Below are 8,178 nucleotides of genomic sequence, written 5' to 3' on the forward strand. Positions count from 1 at the left end.
GGGCTCGTCCGGGATTTGAACCCGGGACCTCTCGCACCCGAAGCGAGAATCATATCCCTAGACCAACGAGCCGAATTTTTTTTTCTTTATTGCATGGGATTATCGTTACTGTCAAACCGCTACAGTTACATCACATATGATCATACAAGAGAAACAAATTCACAGAAAGTATACAGTCCAATGACAGTTCAAAATTCTGGCAAACAAACACAAGCGTCCAGGTGTGAAATCCATTCAGGGACGGGATCATATGTAAGCACCACACTCCGGACTTGAGCAGTCTCTTCACGGAAGATAGACCTTGTCGAGCGAGGTGGCTCGGCATGTCTGTCGATCATTCGACTTCTCCATAATGAATAAAGTCCTAATAACATAAACAAATCATATGGTGTATTACTGGCTGCCTTTTTGAAAGGAAGGAACCGGATACCATAACATGTGAGAGGAAAGTCTTTTTTGATAGTTCTTTGTAAAATGTCCCAAAAAAGAAATGCGTCACGACAAAGTATAAAGCAATGTTCTATTGTCTCGGGTTGATTGCAAAGCCTACAATTTGTATTCCAGGGTACATAGAGTCCTTTTTCCTGAAGCCACGTTTTAACTGGCAGTGTGGAGGTGTGCAGCTTAAAGAAAAACGTTTTTGCTGCTGGCGCAATGCACATTCTACGGACACGGCAAAGAACATCTTGACCAAATAGAGACAGATACGGCTTTCGGTACAGCGGTTCAGGGAAAAGGTTATCTATAAGTGCTGCATTTAGCGACGTGCGATTAACGGTAAACAAATATTCAAGGTTGAATCTGGCTTTTAAGAAAGAAATAGTGTCGACAAGTTCCTTTAAGAAGCCCCATAACGGTAGTTCTTGAGCAACGTTTGTCGTGACAAAAAGAAAAGGGAGGTGTGACGCAAGACGTGCTCGATTAACTGCGAGAAGGAATGGATGACGGACATTTTTAAGGTAAAATAAGCGCATGACCAATTGTCGCACAAACAAATGCACAAGACCTAGGCCTCCCTTTTCAAGCGGGAGAAAAAGGTTGTCCCTTCTCATGGCTTCCCATGATGAATGCCAAATAAAACATGCAAATATTCTATGAAATGCCTGGACATGGACACGTGAGCAGTGCAAGACCTGCAGAACATAAAGAAGCTTAGAAGCGAGAAATGTATTGCATGCCTTAGCTCTCGCAAAAATGGAGAGATCTCGTCCTTGCCAGGTTGTCACCTTTCTACGGATAGTGGTTATCGTGGACGCCCAATGAGGTCCACTATTACGGAAGTTATCGAGAGGTACTCCAAGATATCGCAACGGAGACCAACGAGCCGAACTGGTTTCCTGCTGACCGCTATATGATGTCTAAAAGGAGAGATAAGAGTTTCACCCGCTGCAACGGAAGCGAGTAGTCTACGCGTCAATGCAGAAAAAAACATGTTTTTACCAGTTCGTGCGAACAGCAGTTCTTGCTATTTACACAGTATTCGCATAGCGTGACTTCCTAGTGAAAAAAAACTGCGAACTAACAATGGTACAAAGGACGGCCATGCATCACAAAAATGCACTTGCGAACTCGTGCGGCAAGAGACACAGGTCACCTCTAAACGACAAAGCATAGCGAGAAACGAAAAAAAAACAAAGAAGAAAAAAGCAAACAAGAAAAAAAAAGGAGCGATAAAAAATAAATATAAGCGACGAGCAAGCCCTCGCGAGACTCGCAGAAGCAGCGCGTGGCTTTCGCAGTAACAGCGAAGGACGACGCTTTTCTCTCATTTTTACTACTGATTAATTTCCTCTCGTGCTTACCTGAATCCTTATACAACCTTGCTGTTAGCAGACTGAGTTTTTCTCAATTATATGCATATAGTTGAATACTGATAAGAGTGCTTGGCAACTGCAAAGTTATTTGAAAGAATCCCAGGTTGAAAAACATCACAAATTTATTTTCGACGTTACGGTCGGTCCCCAGCCAAAACGGTCAAAATAAATTTGTTATGTTTTTCAACGCGGATTTCTTCAAATATATCTGTTTACATAAGTTGTCAGCCTATTTTTATGGTCACTGCAGGCAGAAGGCCTCTCCCCGCGATCTCCAATTACAGCTGCCTCGCACCATACTATAGCTGATTCCGTCTTGCGCTTGCAAGTTTCACAATTTCATCGCCACATCTAATTTTCTGCCATCCTCGACTCTGCTTCCCTTCCCTTAGCACCCATTCTGTAACTCTAATTGTGCACCGGTTATCTACCCTACACATTACATAGCCTGGCCATCAATTTTTTTTTTCTTAAGGCCAATTAGAATATCGGCTATCCCCGTTCGCTCTCTTATCCACGCCGATGTCATCCCGTCTGTTAACGTTACGCCTAAAAATTTTCATTCTATGGCTCATTGCAGGGACAAGCTTGATTCCTTTTCAAAACTTCATTGTTAAAGGGCCCCTCACCAGGTCTGGCCATTTCGAACTGACAAGCGCCGTGCATTCAATACACGCGAACGATTGTGCCTGCAAACTATTACACTCCTACGAGCCGCAATTAGAGCTGGAATTTCAAACCAAACGCCCTGCGCCCTTCTCCTCGCGCGCGGGCGCCGCGCTTCCAACCTGACAGTCGACGTCAAACACGCAAGTGCGCCTACGTAGAACATAGTTCGCCGTGCTGTGACGTCACTCACAGTGACACGTGACTCTGAGAACTATTCGAGGCAACAGCGGCTATTTGTTTGATATTTTACTTCTATAGATAAGTTAAAGTTTAGAGAAATAATAAATCCTACAAGGCGTGTTTGTTTACGTCTGCGTGTTTTTGTTTTACTTCGCACCTTAACAAGAGAGATGCGACGTCTGCATATTTTTTTTTAATGCGATGGCAATAATATGGACACTCCAGGCACATTTCTGTCGTTGCCGTGAGATTCCGTATAAAGTCCAAGGGCGATCGCCGCGCGCCCTATGCTCTAGCCGACATCGCGGCCCAACCTCGCGCGCGCAAGGGAGGAAAGCGCGTATGGCACTGGAAGGAGGGGAGGGCGGGGGCGTTGTTCTTCTGCGGCTGCTGCTTACGGCGCGGCCGTGCGGGCGGGCGCCGTATCTTGAAAGCGATCTGCGATGTTTGCGGAGTGCGCGTAGTGCTGGTCGCTTCGTATGCGCTGTGCTTTCGAGGTTACGTTGGCGTTGAAGCGAGAGATGCACGAGGGTCAATTCGATACTTGCTGCTGCCGCGATTCCTCACTCCACCGTTTTAGACAGCGAGTTTCCGCGCTTATCATCGAGCGAGATGTGTTCATGTTTGCCTGTGCGCGCGTCACACCGTGTTTGTTAATTTAGTTAAAACACGTTGGCGGGCTAGTTGGCCTGAACCCTTGATAGAATGTGTAAGCGCAACTGAAAGAGAACGTAGCAAGAAGCAGATACAAAGAGACAGCGTTGTCTCTGTGTGTCTGTTTCTTTCTACGTCCTCGTTCTGTCGCGCATACGCATTATATCCTTGTTAATTTAGTTAATAAGCGAATGTTTGTTATAGGGCTGATAAAACCACTCTCATTACTTCGTATAGAAATTTACCAACTTTCTATCGCAATCGGTGCTTCGCGTTTCGGGCTAAACTATGACGTGTCTTTTTCTTTTCTCCACTTGGGTTCCCACGGGGCATATCGTGATAATGGAGTTCAAAATAAGCATGCAGGCCCGTTTCATTGACATACTGCAACTGCGACTTATCAAATGTGCTGTCCATAATCCATCTTCCGTAGTCTTCAACTTAACCGCTGTGCAAATTTCACACCTTTAAGAACACTTCCGGGAATGCTCTTTGTCCCAGGGCACGTTCAAAGTAGATGACGGCAACCGCTGCCGACGCAGGAGCAGAGTACGTGGACCACTAGGCAATGTCTTCGTGCGGTGGACCCCAAGCGCAAGTGATGGCTGGTGTAAGGGCGGCCCCGGCCCGAAGCCTCCGGAGAGGCTTCGGGCCGGGCCGAATATGGGGAAGGGAGAGGACCCGCGGGGGCATGGGGGCAAACGTGTCTAGCCGGAGGACGGATTTTCGGGCAATGAAAACAGAGCGGTGCTATGAAGGAAGGGGAAGATGAGGAATTAGGGCATCGAGAAAGTGTGAGCAGTGCGAGACACAAGGTCCTTGTGGTCGTGACCACGTGCCTGCACCCTGTAGACCGTAACGTTCACGCGTGTAGAAATGTGAATTTTGTTGTGTCTCCTCACAAATACGCAACCTCTTCGTTACCTGTTTGAGATGATTAACTGCGCCGGGGCTGTCAGTGTAGATGTTGGCTTCGTTGATGTTAGGCAAGTTGACAAGGGTTTCTACCGCCGCGTGTATAGCCTACAGCTGAAATAATAAAGGGCCCGAAAATTCCGTTGTTTAGCTGCGAGTGGCTTGGATTTCCGGGTGTGTTGGAGTATAGAGAAGACCGTTTGTCCGTGTAAATCACACAGCGTTGGTTTGCAGTCGGTTATAACCCGCCGGCAGAGCTTTGTCGGCTTGTTCAGGGATGGATACTTCCATGACGGAAGATTATTCCCACGTCGTGCAGTCTTGCGCGTAGAGCGAAACTACGTCATTTTCTAGCGTGTTACAGCACACGATCGAGCTCTCTGATCCGCTCGCGCTTGCCTCAGTGTTCGTATAGTACTGACTTATACCAGCAGTCAGGTGTTCTCACGCGCAGCGCTCAAAATCGTGCGCTACGCGAAACGAGACGAACGCAACAGCTCGCACGCGAGACCGTCAACAGAACGGCGCGCGCAACAAAAATGCCAGAAGAAGCAAAACATATTCACAGTCACCTTAGCATACCCGACAAGGCGGGTGAAGGCGAAAGCCTGCGCACTCAAGAGACATTCATTAAGTTACTTGACATTCTCATTCGAACGTGCTGTTATTTCTTATTACTTGTTTTCTCCCACCAAAGGTCGTGGGTTCGAGTGCCGTAATTGACGATACATTAATTAAATGTGCCTCAATTAACTTCGCCTTAACACCAAAGGTCGTGAGTTCGACTTACACATAAGCTTAGATCACTATCATCATGAATTCGCGGGTATGAGCCACTTAAAGTTTTAGCCTTAAAAAAAGGAAAAAAGAAGGTGGGGCCCATGACATCATACTATCTTTAGGTGCGTCAATTATAGGGGTCAGCCACAGGGACGTGTTTGATGCCGTTTGCGGTTACATACAATCAACAAAACGAATAACTTTTTTATTGTTCTCTTGTAATGTAATTTATTAGTTTTTGTAGGTTTCCTTATCTTTCTTACTTTTTTTTTCATCGAGTATAAGTAACACTTCAAAAGAATCGGTAATCTCTTCAGCGCGCAACTCTAGGCCAATCCCCCAGTGTGGGTACGAGTCATAATATGAGGCCATCATCATCATCATCATCACCATCATCATCATCATATGCGTCACGCGATCTTTCAGCTCCGGTATGGAAGAGCGCAGGGAAGGAATTTCTCTTGCGGAGGCTAGACGAGGGCAAGTGGGGAGAGGGTGTATGTTGGCGGTGACACTCACCTCCTGAAATCACGGGTTCGCGGCACTGAAATATTTCTATCACGGCTATTTACGAGCCAGTTTGAAAAATTCTTGCCGTAGAACGCTCCCTAAAGGGCCCGTAACAACTTACAGCATATATAACAAAAATTTGCTATGTCGCCTGGTCAGGAGCCCTTTAAGAGGAATAATTAGCTCGGGGGTTCCTATCTAAATGCACGGGAAAAGAGAAATTGTTCTCCTCGGTAACCATCAGAAATGTACAGGCCCGCTCACTAATGTGTAGAGCACGCGAAGTCAATTTCTGCAGAACGAACGTCGAGCGTCGCGCTTATCTCGCAGTGTTCACGCTATATCGTGAACACTGTGTGTGTGTGTGTGTGTCAGTACATACATGTACGAGTATATACGTACGTGCTGAGTATGTGGCAATATGCGTACATGTCCCGCTATTCAATGAACCTCTTTGATGCCAAATTTGGTCAATTTGCCTGTAGGTGTGCGCCGCTCTTTAATGAACATCTTTGACGCCTACCTGAGTAACTAGGCGCTATCGGCCTCAGTATTACCTGCAAAGCGCAACCGGGTGGCAAAGAGCTTTACCAGGTTGGACAGTAGCGCCATTCGACGCTGTGTTCCAAACCAAAAGGGTGGGAGTTCCGCTGTTATTGTTTCGAACATCATCCCTTCATGCCTGCTTTCGCCTTCTCTTGCAGCCTTCAGGACGAAATCTTTGTTTTAAAAAGTTATTGGCATAGACAGGTATACACCTTTTGTGTGAGGTGGGTATCATTCATGCTTTTAAAAATGAAAACTGCTGTCACCTCAGAATTTCATTCTTGATTTATTGCCCCTCGATGGGTCGACACATGTTTCTGCATTACCGCTTAATGCACATTTTTGTTCCCCCTTTTTTCTCTTGCTGCGTGCAAGTGCAATATACGCAAAATAAACGGCGCTGCTAACTCGTTCTCTCTCACTGCGATTTCACCTGTTGAAGTGCGTAGAACAATAATTGACGCATAGCTCGCACACAAGGTGGACACCGTTTTTCTTATCGTTTTCATAAGACCAAGATTTTGTTCACTAAACTGGGGGAGAGGGCGAAGCCAGGCATAAAGGGACGATGTCTGAAACGATATCAGCGGAGCACTCTCTCTCTCTCTTTACGTCGGTAACAGGGCGCCGATCGGCGCAACTGTCCAACCTGGGAGAGCGCTTTGCCACGCGCTCGCGCGTTGCAGCTCATATTGAACGCGATAGTATGTGCCACTGGGAATGTGCGACTACACAACACAAAAACTATCCTTTAAAGTTCTCCGACGGGATTGAACGGAACAACAGCAACGCGACGTTTCTGCAGGCTGCGCCGCAAACGCGCCGTGTACGTCCCCCACCTTTCGATGAACGTCTTTGACGCAAACGTTCTAGCGAGCTACGTCATGGATGCACTGGCCATGTGCCGCTCTTTAATGAGTTTCTCGCCAACTTGGGTCACTGAGTATGTGCCACTGAGTGCACGGCAAGCGAGGACACAATTCCCGTCTCGGACGCCACGCGTGTACTTGTGGGCAGCGCCACTAGGTGGCACAGCGTGTCTAGAAAGAAGCGCGAGAGAGAAGCCCGGCTGTCGACAAGACGGCCATTTGAGGGATCGCCCGACGTTTGTGCGCAGGCGCGAGTAAGAGCGCGTGCGAGAGAGAAAATATGGGGGCTTTTCCTCCTAGAATATAAAACTCTGCCTAGGCACTACGGAGGAGGTTCCTTTAGCGCGTCTTGTATGTGTTTGCACCCAAGGCATGCCGGCATTGCGGAATGGGATCGAGTTTGTTTACGCTCCAACACTGGCTGCCCTCGCGGTGAGGCAGTTGGCACGAACGCCCCATTTGGTGATTTCTGTGTCTGAAAGTACGTCGGACAGACTTTCTCGCACCTGCGGCGCTGGTGCTGAGTCAGTCATGTCGGATTAAACGTTTTCTTGGTCTCTTATGGCGCTCTACCTTTAAAAAAAAATAATTGATTTTCCCTGGGGAGCAGTAGGGGCCGTAGTAGAGGCCGGGCCTGCTCTCCTGGTGCGGTATCTTCGCTCTTGGCAGACTTTTTGTATGCTGTACGCGACTTTTCAGGAGCATTTTTGAGTGGTCCCCTTTGAGTGAAATAAACGTACAGCGCCTTAGCAACCGCAGTGGAACGCCACTGCCAGAGGTCATGCCGTGAGGATTATTGGCTTTGCGTCTCGCCCACGTTAGGTTAGGTTAGCTTAGCGTAAAAGGCCTTAGGGTGCCGGGGCCTATTTTCACAGCGGGTACGCCGCGCGGATAATCGTATTTGCGTCGTGGTCATGTTTGGTTAGGTTAACGCTAGGTTAAGTTAGGTTAGGTTAGCGTAAGAGGCGTTAGGGTAGCACGACGTATTCTCATAGCGGTTTCAGAGGCGTCAAGCGGCACCGGCGGCGTTTCAGCCATTTGCGTTCAACCGCGGTTGCTAAGGCGCTCTGACTTCTATGTTTTCAATATATGTGACCTGGCCTCTACTACGGTCCCTCCTGCTCTTAAGGAAACATCTGTGATGTTATTTTCAAGGTACATCGCCGTAAGGCACGAGAAAGCTATGATCCGGCACGACTGACTTAGCACGAGCGCCGCAGGTGCGAGACAGTCTATCCGAC

General features: G+C 47.6%; 1 non-coding gene across 1 annotated transcript; it reads right to left on the reverse strand.

Moving 5' to 3' along the window:
- Positions 1-72, reverse strand: TRNAP-CGG (transfer RNA proline (anticodon CGG)). Its single transcript has one exon. It is a non-coding gene; the product is annotated as a tRNA-Pro (tRNA).
- Between the last annotated feature and the right edge of the window lie 8,106 nt (positions 73-8,178).

The sequence above is a fragment of the Dermacentor albipictus genome, chromosome 7, assembly GCF_038994185.2.
Source record: "Dermacentor albipictus isolate Rhodes 1998 colony chromosome 7, USDA_Dalb.pri_finalv2, whole genome shotgun sequence".
Lineage (NCBI taxonomy): Eukaryota > Metazoa > Arthropoda > Arachnida > Ixodida > Ixodidae > Dermacentor > Dermacentor albipictus.